At 48.2% G+C, this 19,283-nt stretch overlaps 1 long non-coding RNA gene across 3 annotated transcripts in view; it reads left to right on the forward strand.

Annotated features, from left to right (window-relative positions):
- LOC144824647 (uncharacterized) overlaps positions 1-19,283 on the forward strand; it is a 406,972-nt gene that overhangs the window by 200,211 nt on the left and 187,478 nt on the right. For all 3 annotated transcript variants that reach the window (XR_013609036.1, XR_013609034.1, XR_013609035.1), the window contains exon 4: positions 15,067-15,140. This is a non-coding gene — a long non-coding RNA (uncharacterized LOC144824647). The remainder of the gene's footprint in view (positions 1-15,066; positions 15,141-19,283) is intronic.

The raw sequence follows: 19,283 nt of genomic DNA on the forward strand, positions 1-19,283 counted from the left end.
GAGAGGGAAGCTTCTTACTGAATATATTGCCACACATTAACAGTTTGGGGCTTGAACAGGAATCTGGAACGTGTAACTCCACCCACCTTGGTTAAAGCCGCCACCATATGATTCCTGACGATCCTGACACTTTTGTTACGCCTTTAGCTGCATATCAATTTTTAAGAATGCTTTTCGGTTTGGCTTCGGCTGCTGCTTGTTTTCAAAGAGTAATGAAGATGGTTCTTGGGAGCTTACGCAACGTGATGTTTTTTCAGGACGATATTTTGATTTATGGAGTGAATGAATGTGAGCATGATGTAGTGTTGAGATCGGTTTTAGACAAGTTAAGTGAAAGGGGCCTCAAGGTTAAAAAAGAAAAATGCCGCATTGGATTGGATTCGGTTACTTATCTGGGACATGTGATTTCTGGGAATGGGATACAACCAATGCTAGAACTGGCTGAAAGTATTGTAAAAACACCAGCTCCAGGAGATAAAGATCAAGTCAAGTCATTTTTAGGGATGGCGGAGTTTTACTCCAAATTTGTCAGAGGATTTGCAAGTATTGTTGAACCTATAAGAACTCTTTTGAAGAAGGGTGTACATTTTATTTGGTCAGGTGAGTGTGAGAAGGCTTTCGAGACTATAAAAGCGGAGATTGGAAAAATGCCCACCTTGGGTCATTTTGATTCTAAATTAAAAACCATATTGACGACTGATGCCAGTCTTAGAGGACTTGCTGCAGTGCTTTCCCAAATAGTGAATGGAAAGGAAGTTGTAGTAGCCTTTGTGTCAAGGGCTTTCAAAGAAGCAGAAATTAATTACTCTTGTATTGAGAGAGAAGCGTTGGCAGTGTTTTGGTCAGTACATCATTTCAAATTTTCTCTTTGGGGTATTCGATTTGTTGTTAAGTCTGACCATCGTCCTCTTGTACAGATTTTTTCTTGTCATCAAAATGATCATTTGACACCAAGGTTGAAGAGATGGAGTGAGGGGTTGCAAGAGTTTAATTTTTGTTTGCAATACATTCCAGGTCAGAATAACAAACCTACGGACTGTTTGTCATGCTTGCCTATTGAAAGAGAATGTATTTCAGAGAGTGTTGAGCGTGTGAATCGGGTAAAAGAATCTAGCATTCCAAAAATAATGGTTGGATTGGGTTGAGAAGGATATAGTGTTTCAATCTTTGAGAAGGGTCATTAACCCCTTCGATGCTCATGACGGAACGGTTCCGTCATGAGCGTCGTTTGGCCTGTGCTCATGACGGAACCGTTCCGTCATGAGCCCGTTGGCTCATTAGAACGTTCAGCACAGCGCAGGAATCTGCACCGCGCTGATGTGGTTAAGGAAGGTTGGCCAAGTTATGATGAGCTGGACAATGATCTTAAGCTGTATTGGACAGTGAGGGATGATTTGACTTTTTGGCAAGATAATCTTTTGAGAGGTGACAGAGTAGTTCCTCCAGGTGAGTTAAGGAAAAAAGTGGTCAACTTGGCTCATGAGGGTCATTTGGGGGGAAGTCTCACCAAGGCACGTCTCAGAGAAAGATATTTGTGGCCAGGAATAGATCGTATGGTTGAGGCAGTGGTGAAAGATTTTCACTTGTGTGCTGTTAATGATAAATCACGCACTACTTGTCACTCTCCTCTTTCTCCTGGGGAAGTGCCTACTGCGGTCTGGACTAAGGTAGGACTTGGCATTGCTGGTCCCTTTGAGTTGATGCCCTCGTATGAACGGTTTGTGGTATTGCTAGTGGATTATACCTCGAAGTTGGTAGTTTCAAAATGTATGGGGGTGGTCAATTCTAAAGCTGTTATTGAATTTCTAAAGATGTGTTTGTGTCAGAAGGAGTTCCCAAGTATTTGCTCACTGATAATGGGGTACAATTTACCTCCAATGAAATGGATGTTATTCTCAAAAGCCTTGGAATCGTTCATCAGAAGACAGCTCTTTATTCTCCTCAAGTCAATGTTCTAGCTGAGAGAATGAACAGGGTTGTAAAGAGTTGTGCACAAAGAGCTTTGGAGTCTAAGGTTTCTTTTAGTGGTGTGTTAAGGGAGACATGGTGGGCACATCGCACTAATGCTATCATGCAAAAATCTCCTTTTGAAGCTTTGAGGGGAAGAATGGCTAGTTCCAAACTTAATCCAGCTTGGCTTCCGGAGAAAGTTTGTGATGATAGTGTAGAAAGCGAGTTGAGAAGAAGGGATGTGTTAACCAAGCATCAACAAAGATATAAGCAACAGTATGATGATAAGATGGTTGTGAAACTGAGGAAGTGGAATGTGAGTGACTGTGTGCTTGTGAGAAAACCTAAGCACGGGTACAAAGGCACTGCCAATTTTTGTGGCCCTTTCACCATTGTTGCTATTTAGACGAATGTTGTAACATTAGACAATGGTGGTACTTGGAACATGTCTATGTTAGCAAAATGTAAGGAACATTCTATCAATGGTCCTGAATTTGATGGTAATTCCAAGGGTATCTCTTCAGGATGTAACTTGTATAATACTCCTAGAAGAGATAAACAATTGCCTAGGAAATTCAGAGATTATATCATGTACTGATACAATATATTATGCACTGATACTATTCTCTTTTTGTACTGATACAATTAATTTTGTTACATGTCTTATGCTTTTCTTTGATACAATTTACTTATTTACTTGTTTTATATTTTCTTCTTTGCCTGTAAGTTTCATTTTTATCTTTTATTATGGTTAGGGGATGTGTTATGATTACTGTCACTTTAATAGAATATAGAGTACACTACATCATAGGATGAATGATAACATTCCAGTCTTCTCAGAGTCAGTTGCTGAGCTCCAGCTGTTGATGGTTGTACCAATAAACCTGCTCTACAATTACTACCTGTTTGAGAGCTTTTATCAGTGGTCCATGGACCAAGTCTTTCTGGGGGGTGTCCTGAATTTAAACATCATTGAGGGCATAGAGGGCATTTGATTGTGGTGATTTTTGTGTGTTTTTCGACTTTGTGGGTGCTGTTGGGGCCTGACCATGTGGATGGGGGGTATTTTGAGGCCTGGTCCAGGCAGGGCCTGGCCACGTGGTGGGGGTCAAGGGACCAATTTGAAGCCAGGCAGTGTGCTGAGTCCTGCACCCAGTTTGCCTTGCTTTCATCCATTATGCCCAGGGGTAATCAGTGGTCCATGGACCAAATCTTTCTGTGGAGTGTCTTGAATTTAAACATCATTGAGGGCATGGATGGCATTGGATTGTGGTGATTTTAGTGTATTTTTCGAATTTTTGGGTGCTGTTCGGGCATGGCCATGTGGATGGGGGCCATTTTGAGGACTGGTCCAGGCAGAACCTGGCCATGTGGTGGGGGTCAAGGGGCCATTTTGAAGCCAGGCAGTGTGCTTTGTGCCATAGGCCTGCACCCAGTCTGGCCCGCTTTCATCCATTATGCCCAGGGGTAGTGAGTGATGCATGGACCAAGTCTTTCTGTGTGTTCTCTTGATTCTAAACATCATTAAGGGCATGGTGCCATTGGATTGGGGTGATTTGTGTGTGTTTTTTGACTTTTTGGGGTGTTGTTGGGGCCTGGCCATGTGGGTAGGGGCCATTTTGAGGCCTGGTCCAGGCAAGGCCTGGCCAAGTGGTGGGGATCAAGGGGCCTTTTTGAAGCCAGGCAGTGTGCTCAGGCCTGCACCCAGTTTGCCTTGCTTTCATCCATTATGCCCAGGGGTAGTGAGTGGTGCATGTACCAAGTTTTTCTGTGCGGTGTCTTGAATTTAAACATCATTGAGAGCATGGATGGCATTGGATTGTGGTGATTTTTGTGTGTTTAACTGATGTTCCTCTGGCTTCCTTTGATTTTCGGTGCACAAGAGAACCACTAGTTCCAGGAAAAAGTCCTGCAGCGGTGTGTGCAGCACAACTTCACGTGTGGCCACAGACAACTCTGCAACTCGTGCAATTGCGGCCTGCTGTTCTGACATCTGAAGAAGATGGGCCCAAAGAAAGGTGGCCGTAGCGCCTCTACGATAAAAGTTGCCAGTGCCACTGCCAGTAAGAAGGAGCAGAAGAAGCAAGTGGCACCACCTACCAAGGAGACTGGTGTGCCCACAGACACCTTTTTAGGGGGAAAAAAACTACGCCTGCAGCAGCAGTGGAGTCCGCCGGGGACCAAGCTGGGAGCAGCACCTCCGCTTCATTGGGCTCAGTGCCACCACGCCGAGTTAGGTCCAAGCCCATGAGTGTTGCAGAGGCAGCCACTTTAATTGTTCAATCACCATCGACCAGTGATGTTGGCTCATCGGAGGAAAGTAGCATCCAATCAATGCCAGGTGTAACTCAGCTGACGAGTGTTCAACAACCACAGCCGCAACAACAACCACAGGTGCAACTAGTACAAGCGCAAGGAGAGGTGCATCGAGAGGCGCATCGAGAGGAGCATCAAGAGGCGCATCGAGAGGCGCATGGAGTGGCACATCTGCCCACAATGCTTGTTCCTCCAGAAGTAGGGGCACATCAGGAAATCGAGATTGAAGCGGAGGTATCATCCGAGGAAGCCACTCCTCCTGATGGTGATCAATTGTCTTCCAGATCCCCAGCAAGAAAAAGGTCAAGGAGGGCTACTACACGTTCTTCTTCAAGCCCCCTTCTTTCTGATGATCTTGACGTTGATTGGAACCCACCAATGCAGTCTGAGAGTGAGGCACGCCATGAGCCGACAAAGTTAGCTAAGCCTAAGAGGAAGGTTCAAGCAAGGCTTCCACTTATGGGTGATGACGACGAACAAGAAGTGGTGTCTTCTGCTGCTGATGAACAGTCTGATGATGACCCAGTCATCACAGTTGTCACTCCAGACCCAGCCGGCATGCAGACAGACATTTTGACCCTATCCCGAAGTGCTGCTGAGCGGGATATGGGCGGCGTGGCACTTGTACCACCACCAATGCAGTTAACTACAACACCAACACGACCTACAGCTTCCATATATTCTCGTCAGAGGGCCCGGCAGGGACCTCCATCCAGCCCGACCTCCATTACCTCAAGTAGTGGTGCTGTAAGTGCACAACAGAGTCAAATTCAGCCTCGCCCATCCTCCACTTCATCTGGCATTGAAAGTAGCACCTCCACCACCAGCAGACATCTCCAGTCCCCAGTTTGGGACTTCTTTAGTGTTAGCTAAAAGGCGGAAAACATGGTAGTTTGTTTGATTTGTAAAAGTGTAGTTAGTCGGGGTAAGCTTGGTACCAACTATGGTGCCAGAGAGGTCATCTCCAAAAACACCACACTATTGTTTGGGAGGCGCACCTAAGGAAGATCCAGGAATACAATAGTACAACAAATCCAAATGTATCCATTCATATTGCATCTGATGATGACGAGGGGCTGATCGTGCAGGGGGGAAGTGGAGAAGTGACACATTTTTTCTGGTACACCCTGTACCCCTGGCAGCAGCACTTCAGTTGTAGCGCCCACACCCTCTACCCCAGCAACATCTATGAGACACACTAAGAGTCTGGGAGAGACACCAATGCAAAAAAGTACATCAATGAGCCTAACTGGTTTGAAGAAGTCTGCATCATCATCATCACGTAAAACGGTCCAGCCCACCATTAGAAGCATGTTTTGGTCAGAGGCGCCATTTGAACGCAACCACTTCTGTATAACGCAAAGCTGGCTAAAATGCTAGCACTGGACCTTCTCCCTTTTTCTTTCGTGGAAGGGGTGGGTTTTCTAGAAATTGTGGCAACAGTCTGCCCTAAATGGAAGGTTCCTAGTCGGTCCTATTTTGCCAGAGTTGCTGTTCCAGCACTACATCAAGATGTGCTGGAGGTGATTGGCGCAGCTAGTCAGAAGAGTGCTGTTCACACTATCCACCTGAGAACAGACATGTGGACCAGTTGCCAAGCCCTTGATTACATGTGCATCACTGCACACTGGGTTTCTTTAGCAGGGGTTAAAGACAAGTTAAAAGCAGGTGTTGACACGGACACAGTTTTTCAAGCTACTCGGAAACGTGCAACAGTTGCCATGTTTGCCATGGAGAAATCTCATACTGCACCTAACCTTTTGGAGGTTTTTGACAGGAAGGTCTATGAATGGCTGCATCCAAGAAATCATTTGATTGGTTATGTTTCCACGGAAAAGGGCAGTAATATAGTTAAAGCCATGCAGCAAGGTGGCTATTTCAGAGTGCCGTGTTTGACGCACAGTATTAACATTGTTGTGCAAGATTTCTTGGAAAAAGAAATCAGTCAGCAAGTTACTGACCACCTCCTGAAGAATCTGCACACATTTCATCCATTCTTTTAAGGCCCGGAAGAAGCTGAGGAGCATGCAACATGAACGTAGACTGCCAGTCAAAGGACTCATCCAGGAGGTGGCAACACGTTGGAACTCAACCTTCTACATGCTTGAGCGTCTGTCTGAGCAGTGGGGGGTAATCAATGAGTATGTCTTTGCACTGGGTTCTACTATGAAATACATGAGGCTAGAGTTGGAGGAATGGAAGCTAGTTGCAAGCCTGACAGACATGCTTCGCCCTTTTGAGGTCTTCACGCGTGAAGTCAGCAGGGAGGACTGTTCTTTGGGCAAAACCATCCCATTGTTGCGCATGCTAGAGCCCCAACTGAAGGCAGTGTCTTCAACGTTCCGAGATAATGCTGAAAAGCAAGACGCATATTAGTTGGCGGAAAGGTTATTAAGCTGCCCAGTTGCCAATAAAAGGCTTAAAAACATACATACAGAACAACATTACATTTGTGCAACTTTTCTGGATCCACGGTACAAAAAGGCTGTGGCCTGCAAAGCATTCATTCCTTTTGATGAAGCAGATGTTTCGAAGTACAAACATTGGCTAGCTTTGTCAGCCACTCAGTTCGGAAAAAAGCGGCATAAAATTGAAGGAGCAGGCAGAAGTACTACTGAATCAGCAGGCCTTCCAGCGTCAAGTTCCACTTCTGAATCTGTGGCCGAAGGGAGTCACTTTTCCTCACAGCCGTTAACGACACCAGCAACCGTATCATCATCCTGACCTGCACCAGGCCCAGCCATAATATTTTCGGAAGCGGATTGGCTAACTCATCAAGGGTTTGCTCGTTCCAGTTATACAAAGGCCACAGATGGTACGCAAAGTGGAGCAACCCTGGAGAACCTTGAGTCGATGGCGCAGGCCTATCTGGATGACCCAACAGAGGTCTTTATTAATCAGAACCCATTGCTGTATTGGTATGGGAAAAGGCCTCTATGGCGACTGATCACCAACCTGGCTCTAAATTATTTATCTTGCCCACTCGCAAGCGTGTCTTCTGAACGTGTTTTCAGTGCTGCTGATGCCAAAAATGTGGAGAGGTTAACACTGATCAAGATGAATCAGCGCTTCATACCACCAGATTAAAAAATACGTGAATGGGGGGCGTGGCTAGCGGCCAACATGGCGACAGCTTAGTTCGAGAGCTCCTGAAGGCACTGTGGCCTAATCATTAATCCGGCACTTTTATCCGGGACATCACCCACCCGAAGCAGCGGCGGTCGGGTCCGGGGTCGGAGCGGCTCCACCAGGTGAAATTCTGGAAGCCGCCGAGGATCGGAACCCGCCGAACCAAGTACTGAAAGCGTGGAGGCCTGTTGCTGGAGGGGAAGCACCGGCCTCGCGTGCCCCACGAGCCCCGGCGGAAGTGAGACCAGGCCGGCCTAAGGAGAGTGACGCTGCCCGGAGCCCCGCTGGAAACTCACACTCGGCCAAAAACTATCACCGGAGCAGCGGAGGTGCCCTCTGGCCAGCAGCAGACTACAGTGAACCCCACTCCGCCTGCCGGTGTCTGCGAGAGGTGGCGGCGGGGACGAGGAGAACGCGGGGGCGAGGGAGAGACGGAGCAGCCACGGGACGCGGGGAGGCGGTGAGCCCCCCCCCCTGGCCACATCATACGGGGCTCACGTCTGCGGGATCCGACAGAGGGACCTCACCTGATTTGACCCCCCTCCCGGGGTAAGTGCATATGGGTGCGCGAGCGGTGAGCCGACAGCGGGGAAGACTGGTGCCCCCGGGGGACGGCTCAAGACGACATTACACCGCGTCTGACCGCGGAGAAAACCGGCAGCGCCCGACAAACCTGGCACGTTAACGACTGAACTGGCTGTCCTGACCCGCACACAATTGCACGGCCACACAGTGGGAGGCGTCCTGCAGGGTCCTCTACCTCCTCTCTGACCACGACGCCATAGACACACGTTGAGGGTACTGAGTACGTCTGGTGTGGTGCTCCGCCTGGCTACGTGCAGCCTGAACCCTGACCGGGAGTACTAACGTGCCTCCCTCCTGTCCACGGCACAACCACTGCCTGCCAGCGACGCAGTACTTTGCCCACCGGAAATAGTAGATTGGGACACCATGGTCGTTGCAGCAGTTTCGGCGGCCTTCCAGACGGCGACAACACTCGGACGCGCAGGTGCTAGCCGGTGATATCCTGCACTAGAGTCGGTGTGCCTGCGCTGCGGGGACTAGAAGGACTCCTGCCCAGCTGAGTGTATTATCGGACTGTACCCCCGCCTGCAGTCCCCTGGCATATGTGTCGGGTAGAGAAGCAATAACCTTCAGCGATCCACAGCGGACGGGGGGGAGGGCCCGACCTCCACGAGTCTTAACGCCATGGCGGGCAAAGGCACCAGGAGTGGGTCTACACAGGTCAGACTGGACAAATTTGCCTACAGCCAACCCGGACAGTCACAGCACAATGGACGCAACTCCACGGGGGCCACCCCGGCGGCGGAAGGGTCCGCAAAAATAACGTTAGAGGACATTATGAACACCCTTACGGAAGTTAAAACAACAGTGGGCTCCATTTCCTCTGAAGTCACGCTACTGCGCGCAGACTTTCACAAAATGGCTGAAAGAGTGTCCCAGGTAGAGGTAGTCACAAAATCACTGGTAGAAGACACGTCCGAACTACAGATAGCCATGGAACACATGGAAAAAGTCACCAAACTCCTGCAAGACAAGTTGGACGACCAAGAAGGGCGTTCACGAAGGAATAACGTGCGTATCCTTGGACTTCCGGAATCGGAAGGGAAGGGGGCCATGGACCTCTACGTCGAGGACCTCATCAAGAACAAACTGAAACCTAAAGGACTGTCCCACTTCTTTTCGGTGGAAAGAGCACACAGGGTTCCGGGCGGGCCCCCTAAACAGGGAGCGACGCCGAGACCTGTGTTGGCGAGACTCTTCAATTTTAGAGACAGGGATGCAGTCCTGCAAGCTGCGAGGGTTTCCCCACCTGTTAAGATTCAAAATGCGACCTTATCCTTCTTCCCGGACTACACGGCAGAGGTGGCCAGACGACGCAAATCGTTCACGGAGGTGAAAAAAGCACTGCGAGACAGGGAATTGCCGTACTCCATGCTGTTTCCCGCCAAGCTACGGGTAGTGGCTGATGGAAAGACGTGGTTCTTCGATAGGCCTGAGACTGCTCACGACTGGCTAGAGGGCTGGCGGCAGGTGGGACAACGTCACCGTCCACGCAAAGATCGGACTAATCACCGAACCAACACGCCATTGGAAGACCAGACCGACCCTCCGTCTCACCGCGAGGACACGGCGGCAACGGAGTCCGACTCGACACAAGATCCGCTAACCCAGGGCGACCAACACTGATCTGAAGATTGACTATATGTGAGATGGCCTGGGGTTGCCGCACCGGAACTTGGACTTGATGCCGCTGAGTAGGGTGGGCACATTTAGTGCCTGAAGGGGCCTCACCAACCCCACGAGCAAGTAAGATAGTTGGGGAAGGACTAAAGCACTCTGCGAAGTTGGGGAGACGGGCGGGTTTCTGTCCGTGGAGCAGGGGAGCAGGGAGGGGGATGGGGTTACAGTTTTATTGTTTGCATTTTTGGTTCTGGTCATCACTCACTTCACACGTCCTGAAACCACCCTAGGCCGTGGCACACTCCTCGTCCTCATCACGCCAGTCACCGACACGTTGCTAACGACACTCTCACAACGGTCTCATGGCTAACTTACTTCAAACTCCACCCGCTGGGAATGCCACAGTAACGGTGGGGGTGCCCCCTCTGCGCATGCTAACTTGGAACGTCAGGGGCTTGGGAGACAAAATAAAGAGGGGCCTGGTACTGCAGGCTATTAAACGGCAGAACCCAGATGTAGTTCTGCTCCAGGAAACGCACCTTACGGGGACGACATGCAAAGCGCTTGATCGGCGCGGATACAAGATGGCGACGCATGCAGATTTCACTTCGGGGTCCAGGGGGACGGGGATACTACTGAAAAAGTCATCACCCTTTATACTCACACAACATGCAACGGACGACCAGGGACGCTTCGCGGCGATACATGGCCAGTGGGAGGGCAGACCGCTTAATGTGGTATCGGTATACATCCCCCCGGCACTACACTCCGTGACATTGCCTGCACTGGGTAAATTCCTGCTGGACCTCCCTGAGGGTGACACAGTCATTGGGGGGACCTGAATGCCATCGTAGACTCAGCATTAGACGCCTTTCCCTCAAGAGGACCTGCGCCTCTTCCTGAATTTTTAGATGCATTGGGCATTGTAGATATATGGCGACATTTACACCCCGCAGCGACCCACTACACCTTTTACTCCGCAGTCCACAATAGCCTATCTCGCATCGACTACTTTCTGTTCCTGGGGGAGGGACTGGGCACGTTTGACACGATCGACATTCTACCCAGGGGCATATCTGACCACTCGCCAATCGTTCTCACCCTTACTACTAGAGAACGGAAATGCGCTAGGATCTACCCCATTTACCCGAATTATCTGAAGGTCCCTAAAATAAGACGGAAATTGAAACTGGCGACGACACAATACTTTGCGGAAAACAGTGGAACGGTGACCTCCCCATCGATTCTGTGGGAGACTTACAAGGCCGTCCTACGAGGGGCTGCGATAGCGGCCATCACGGGACACAAGCGTGATTCCCACTCCACGATGCAAACACGGCACACATGGCGGACCCTTCCCCGGCTACGACACACGCGCTACAGTTACGACAGCAGCAGTACCAGACCCAACTCAGAACGACTGAGAAGGGTTACATCGACAACACCAAACATAGAATTTATGAAGTAGGCGACAAGGCAGGGAAAATGCTGGCGAAGTTAGATAGGAGGGAGGGAGGCGCGAGAGGAATTCAGAGACTCATTAATACTGACGGCCAAGTATTAACACACCCAGAGGACATAGTGCGCGCTTTGGCACGTCATTTTCACAACATATATACACCAGGTCATGTCATCACTGCACAAATGGCGGCGGTGTCGCTGGCGGACATTGTCCTCCCCGGCATACCGCCGGAGGCTGCGCAAGAGTTAGAGGCAGATCCTTCAGAAGAGGAAATCCAATTAGCGATACATTCACTACAGTCAGGCAAAGCACTGGGACCTCATGGGCTTCCGGTGGAATGGTATAAATTGATGGCCTCAGAACTTAGTGGTCCCCTACTGGACATGTATCTGGACAGTAGGGATCGGGCTGAACTGCCACTAGATCAACGCACGGCCACGATTGTGGCTATACCTAAACCGGGTAAACCCCCAGACGACTGTACCTCATATCGCCCAATATCTTTATTGAATGTGGAAGCCAAAATACTGGCTAAACTTCTGGCCAACCGCCTGATGCCACACCTGAGTACCCTGATCCACCCCGACCAATCAGGCTTTATGCCCCATAGGAGCACGGCACTGTACCTCAGGAGAGTTCATGGGGTGCTGGCACGGTCACACCTCCTCACTGAGAAGGCGGTGATCCTTTCCCTCGATGCAAAAATGGCTTTTGACCTAGTGGAGTGGGAGTACCTCTTCGAGGTGCTCACAGGTATGGGCTTTGGGTCGAAATATATCACCTGGATACGGCTACTTTATACTAAACCAGTGGCGCAGATAGTGTCTAATGGCCACATCTCACAGGCGTTCCCGTTGGGCAGGGGTACCAGACAGGGGTGCCCTCTGTCGCCCCTGCTCTTCGCACTGGTGCTCGAACCTTTAGCAATCCTGATCAGACACACGCCCTTATTTAAAGGCATCCAGTGGGAGGAGGGATGGGAGGACAAGGTCTCCCTATATGCCGACGATATGCTCATTTACATGGTCGACCCTGATAACGGCATCCCAGCCCTACTGGATATTTGTAACACGCATGGGGCGACATCGGGCTATACACTAAACTGGTCAAAATCGATGATCTACACGTTGAAGGGTCCGGCACCGAGACTGCCGGACAATTGCCCTCTAGCGGCGCCGGTGACCTCCTTCAGGTACCTGGGCATCATCATTGTGCATTCTGAAACAGATTTCTTCACTAGCAACCTAAAGCCACCTCTGGACCGCCTGCGCGCTGACGTTAAGCACTGGGCGACCTTGCCCCTCACCCTCCTGGGGCGCGCAGCCTTATTTAAGATGATGGCCCTCCCCAGATTTCTGTACATATTGGAAAACACCCCACATCTTGTCCCTCCGCGATACTTCAAACAGATTGCGGCGTTGGTCTCCAATCTCCTCTGGAGCAATGGTACAGCGCGAATAGCCTACGACAAATTGGTGAAAAGTTGGTATGAGGGGGGGATCGCACTTCCCAACATTCAGATATATTACTGGGCGGCTCAGCTTAAAATAATTAACCAATGGGTCCACGCCCCGAGAAACGACCCAGCGTACAGGGCTGATTGGGCACAATTAGGGACAGACTCCATGCTGTCGGTACTGTATAATAAACCGCAGCTTAAACACCTACACGGCCCGACACGACACACAGCAGCCCTTTGGCATATAGCTCAGGCAAGACTGGGCTGGACAGGAAGAATTACCAAGATGACACCACTGTGGGACACAAAATCACTGGGAAACCTTAGAACATGCAAGGGATTCGCACAGTGGGACCTAATAGGTATCTCCAAGGTGGGGGACCTTTGGGACAATGACACAGTGATACCATTCTCGCAACTACAACAGCAATATGACCTCAGACCCACTGAAACATTTCGTTATGTCCAAACTAGACACGCACTGCTCCAAGCGGTCCCGCAGGGCACTGATCTGCCGGACTCCTCGCCACATGAGGACAGGCTATTAACAGAATATATGCAGCAGAGCGCCACGTCCCTCACTTACAAAAAACTAATCAACAACTTACAAGACCCCACGATAAAACTTAAGGAACGGTGGGAGGGGGAGATAGGTATGATGGATGAATCGGAGTGGAATGAGGCCTTGGCCTCCCCAAGAGAAATAGGCATTTCGGCCAAATTTAGACTGGTACAACTAAAAATTTTACATCGCATCTACTACACCAGGACTCTGCTCCACAAAATACACAGAGCGCCCACTCCCTTTTGCTTGAGAGGTTGCGGGGAGGAAGGAACACTGTTCCACACACTCTGGGACTGCCCGAAAATACAGGGATACTGGACGCGGATAATGCGCACCATATCCCAGACACTTAAGGTTTCCACTATGCCAGACCCGCGTAAGTGCCTTTTAAACATATGGGACCCCAATGACCTGAATAGGTACGGTATCATCTGGGCCACACTTGCCATGACGGTAGCGAAACGTGATATTGCACAGAAATGGGGGGCTCCGGACGTGCCCACTGCAGACAGATGGGCTGAACACATGGACATCCTGATGGTCACGGAAAGAACTGTGTATGTCCTTCGAGCTGCCCCCCGCAAATGGAACAAGGTATGGACAGAGTGGAATGTTTACAGGGGGGAAATCTGTGAGCCCTTACCGGAGGGAGATGACCTAGATTCCGAGGAGGAGGAGGAGTGATAAAAGAGACTGGGGGGTTATGCTTTTCAGTACTAATTGTGGCAACGTGTTGGGATGACTGCAATGAGTTAAGACACTAGGGCAAAGAGGCCTGTTGGGGTGAAGAGAAGTGTGCAATATAATTAGAAGTGATGACACTAAGTTGGGGTATGGGGGGGAATGTTTCTTAAAAGTTATAAGACAGTTTCACATATTGGGCATCGTGGCACTACTACTTAACATGTTAAGCACTACTGATATCATATGTCTGATGTATGGAACTACATATACGGAGATTTGCCAGGCAAAATGAGATTGTGATATAACAGGAATGCTACCGCTTGTGATCCAGTTTGGTATTATTTACACGTAAATGTGCCGATTGTATGTATCATTCTCACTGATTGCGACGCCTTTATATTAATAAAAGAATTTAAAAAAAAAAAAAAAAATACGTGAATACACGCAGGAAGAAGAGGACACCGACTTAGGTGACTGAAGATCTTCTCTGTTAGCTGACGTACTCCCGTCTCAATTCATAGAGTTTGAGGACGACCTCTACTTCCCTGACACCGTGGCCTAAAAATGACTTCCTTTTTTTCCTCCTTATTCACTTTTATTCCTGTGTGTCTTTCTTTGTTTTGCAACTTTTACCACAACAAAACTCTAATCACCTAATCACAACAAGTCCATCAGCAGCACTGTCTTCATCTTATTTCCTTATTGATTTGAAGCTGCCGCAGTCTGCGTTCCTGAGGTTCACAAGTTCACAACTCAATCATTCTCCTCTATCCTCCTCCTCGAGACTCCCCCTATCCATTTCCCTCAAGGCAGATGGCTGGATTATGCAGAATAAAGAAAGTTTGTCTTCGTAGACGAGTCCCCTCAAGTGGGACTGGAATTAGTGACTACATGCTTGCTTATTGCTGACAGTAACTTCTGAAATTGACAGGAGAGGCTGCCCTGTGGGCCCTCACTTTCAGAAGAAGATGCGGACAAAAAGTGAAATAGGTAATAAATAATGAGAAGAAGATGGCATGCAGTGGACAGCAATGGCTGTCTTCCTCTGATGAAAGCAATTGCTGTTTGTTTGTTGTGCATGAAATGAATCATATGTCTTCTGTAAATATTTAATCTTTTACACGCTAAATGTAACTCAAGTCTACTCTGCTGTTTTTTTACCTTGTTTAATTCAAATCGTACTTTAACTGCAGGGGCCACTACGTTGCATTTTCCAATATGCAAAATGTCCTTGGACTTACTGTTTGCCAATATACCATGATGATTGATTAAATAATATATCTTTTTTCTTTACAGTCACTCACTGGGATGGATGGATAATCAGCGTTGGTTCACGGAAGAACTATGGCCAATTCGTGAGTGGCAAACAGGTAAACCATTCTACAACAACTACTGCAGCAGAACTACATGTCTGTCTAGTCGTGGTATTCAGTGGTTGAGGTAGTGTAGTGTTGTTATGCCAGGCAGAGTCCACCCAGCAGGTCATGTAAAATTGGGGCTACGTGGCTTGCTGCATACAATTAGATATGCTTTGTCTGCCTGTGACAAGGAGCCTAGGTATGCTACATCAGGTTGCTTCACTCAGAGGTGCCTGCTTTGACCGTCTGCATGGCCCTGCCGCAAGCATGGGCCAAAAATCCGTTCAGCACGCAAAATTTGCTGTTTTTCGGTGGCAAATTCGCAATCCGTGAATCTTGCGAAATTGCACAAAATTTGCAAATTTTTGAGCGCAACGGATTTTTGGCCCATGCTTGTGGCAGGGCCCTGCAGACGGTCAAGGCAGGCACCACTGAGTGAAGCAACCTGATGTAGCATACCTAGGCTCTTTGACACAGACAGACAAAGCATATCTAGAGTTTAGGGTTCAGTGCGGTTTACATGTTTTTTTTTGTTTAATTTGGTAGGGTTCCTGCGGAGTCTAGGAATTAGGGCCCGATGCAGGCTTGTTCATAATGATGTTGGCACGGTTTTAGGGGGCTTTGATGTTTTTTGGTCCAGAATTGGCCGAATTGTGGCCTTTTTTGGTGTTTTGCGAGCGCGTGTGTTTGGGTGAAAACTAATCGTACACCTTCCAGTAGATCGATTTTGTTCTGCCTTGCTGAGATTCTTGGGAATCGCTGGAACAAGTGTCCTGGTAAGTTTCAAGAGTATCAAAGTAGTGGAAGTGCTGAAAACAGCAATTTTTTGTCAATGCGCAATTTGTCATGTTTTTGGGATAGCAGTATTGCCTTTTTTTGGGTGGCTGTTTGGGGGTGTTTTACATTTTTGCGGGTGGGTTGAGGGGTCTGGGAGCACTGCTGGGAAGGTCTAAGTTTGATTGCAAGTGGTTTGAAGAAAATCCATGGTGGAAAAGGGGGGTTTGGACCTAGTTGCAGATAGCGTTTTGGCACGATTTAAACTTAGGCCTAGTAGTGTTGCATGTTTTTGGGGGCTGCTTGGGGGTGTTCTACATTTTTGGGGGTGGGTTGAGGGTTCTGGGAGCACTGCTGGGAAGGTCTAATTTTGATTGCAAGTGCTTTGAAGAAAATCCATGGTGGAAAAGGGGGATTTGGGCCTAGTTGCAGAGAGCGTTTTGGCACGATTCAAACTTAGGCGTAGCAGTATTGCATGTTTTTGGGAAGCTGCTTGGGGGTGTTCTACATTTTTGGGGGTGGGTTGAGGGGTCTGGGAGCACTCCTGGGAAGGTCTAATTTTGATTGCAAGTGCTTTGAAGAAAATCCATGGTGTAAAAGGGGGGTTTGGGCCTAGTTGCAGAGAGCGTTTTGGCACAATTTAAACTTAGGCCTAGCTGTATTGCATGTTTTTGGGGGGCTGCTTGGGGTGTTCTACATTTTTGGGGGTGGGTTGAGGGGTCTGGGAGCACTGCTGGGAAGGTCTAAATTTGATTGCAAGTGGTTTGAAGAAAATCCATGGTGGAAAAGGGGGGTTTGGGCCTAGTTGCAAAGAGCGTTTTGGCACAATTTTAAGTTAGGGCTCAGGCAAGGTAGCAGTATTGCATGTTTTCGGGAGGGTACTGTGGGGTGTTCTCGATTTTTGGGAGTGGGTTTAGGGGTCTGGGATCACTGCTGGGAAGGTCTAATTTTGTTCTAAAATAGCAGTTTGCACCTAGCTTGAGGGTAAAGATCCGCAAAATTCGCCCATACTTACTAATTATTATCCTTGAAAAGGAGACTCAGAGTACGCACTTTCGAAATGATGCGTGTATGTAATACTGTCGACTCTGAAACTGAAAGTGTTATTTTTGCACTACACAGCGTACCTTATATTTTTTTGTCCGTGGTGTTTTATTATCACTTCCTGGTTTTCCATCAACAATGACAGACCGGCTTTTACCCTGTGCAATGGGAAAAACGATGAACTCAGGCTTACCAATAGCGATCCGCAATTCCGCATCCGCCAGGCAGGTAGTGGACAAGGTGTCTTCTGGTCACCAACATTGATCGACGGAGCGTCACATGGAATGGAGGAGTACCGCGAATAAGAGGAATGGCTGGATGCATGCAACTTCCCAAATTCAACAGGACAACTACAACATACAGTTACCGTATCCATCTTCATTTCTACTTATCTTTTAAGTAATGTTATTGCTGTGAACTTCTATGAGTGTGACTCTGTGCATTTGTTTGCTCTCTGCTTCAATTCATCCCTCCAGCCATTGTATACGTTTTTCTTTGATATTTTTTAAACTAATTTAATGTACTAAGTGGTTCTTCTCTCTGAGGACAGGTAGGCAAGTGAAATTGCGTAAATACTGCATCCCTGTACTGTCACATTGTTTCTTCATAGTTAGTAAGTTGTAGAAAGTACTACTTAGTTTAAGTAATCTAACCATCCATTTAACAATCAACTTCATGCATGCAGTAGTGCATGCACTTCCTTTATGTCCCTTAAAAGATTTAGGGATATGTTCGTATCCAAAGATTTGTTTAACTTCATTTGTTGTTTGTCCATGCTGTGGTTTTTTTTCCTCTCTCAACAAAACTTTCCCAAAAACCCCCATTCTCATTCAATTTTCAAACCCTAACCCTCTTCCCCCGGGCTGTGTGGTTTTCATTGAGGTGTGACTAAATGACAACAATAATACCACACACTTGCTGGGGAGGATAAGGTCAAAGCAATAGAAAATCGATTTCAAGGCTGGTGAAGGAATCCGAGGATATATTCCTACTCAGCTTGACACAGACCCATGACTATTTGCAAATCAAATCTGATTTTCATGGGCGCCATCAACTGGATTGATCATCAAGAACATCCTCCTCCTACACGTGGCGAATGATTACGCTGCTGTGTCCTTCACCTTCAGTACTATTTCTTGTAGTAGCCAAAGCCAAACTCCACCCAACTAGTAGCTATACTTTGAATACTTTAGCATTTGTTAGGCTAAATTATGGCACTGTTCTTGTGTACTGTGCTACCTATCGTACTGTTCTAATGCTCTGCTCAGGCCACTCAAGGTTTCATTTTCTTTTTTTTCATATGCTGCTACTGCCACTGTGTACCACCACTACTACCACCACAACGATGCCATTTCATCCGCCCAGGATTGCCAACCTTAATCACCATTTGACATGCAGCCAGCCCTGTGGCTAGCCCTATTCTCAAACACGAATCACAGGTAAGATAAGCGTTTGGGGGAGGAAGAATAATGGAGTAGGAGGAGAGAGGAGAGACTGATGGTAGTACTAGTAAAGTAGTAGGACAATTGAATTCATTAACTCTGTGAGTGGCACTTACTTTTGTAAACATTTGGGCGATCACTTAGACAATTTGAATCAAGCAGCCAGTTAAGTTTCAGGAAAACAAACGTACAGTTAACTCTCCCCCGCCTCCCTCGCAAAACAGTAAAAACGCGTATGCTATGTTTAAGTTGAAAGTAAATAATTATTTTTATCCCTAACAAAAATAAACCATTCCGCAAGACCCAACCCACCCCCTCCCTAACTCCAAAGAATCTCCGTTAAATAAAAAAGTCCCAAAAGTCCCAAAAACCCAACTCCAAATTCCCACCCCCCAAAAGTCTTTATTAGGGGGCAAGGGACAGTCTCTCCTCCTTTACTGCCGCCGGCAGTGTCCTTTGGCCAGGTGGTCCAGTTGCTCCCTGTGGAGGTTCTTGAGCAGGGTTTTGACTCTCTCCATCTCTTGCTCAAGGTTGGACACCCTGAGGGTTAGGCGGTGGACGCGTGCCTTGCACATGCTGTGGGGGGCAGCTGATGTTTTGGCTGCTTGGTGGGTTGCTGCGGTACCACGGCTCTGTACCACTGGAGGCTTGCGCTGATTGGCTGACAGGGAGCGCGGAGGAGGATGAAGCAGTAGTGTTGGATGTTGTGGACTGAGACTGCATTTGCTCCTCCTCCTGGGCCACCAGCCACCAATATTCGGCGACAATCGCCTCCAGCTTCCTTTGCCAGGCCTGTCTAGCCAGCTCCTTCCGTGTTAGTTTGGAAGGAGCATCTATATGAAGAAAGAAAAACATACTGTAACTAATGCTCTTTAAGATTAACACAAAATAATTC

This window comes from Lissotriton helveticus, chromosome 3_1 (assembly GCF_964261635.1).
Source record: "Lissotriton helveticus chromosome 3_1, aLisHel1.1, whole genome shotgun sequence".
NCBI lineage: Eukaryota > Metazoa > Chordata > Amphibia > Caudata > Salamandridae > Lissotriton > Lissotriton helveticus.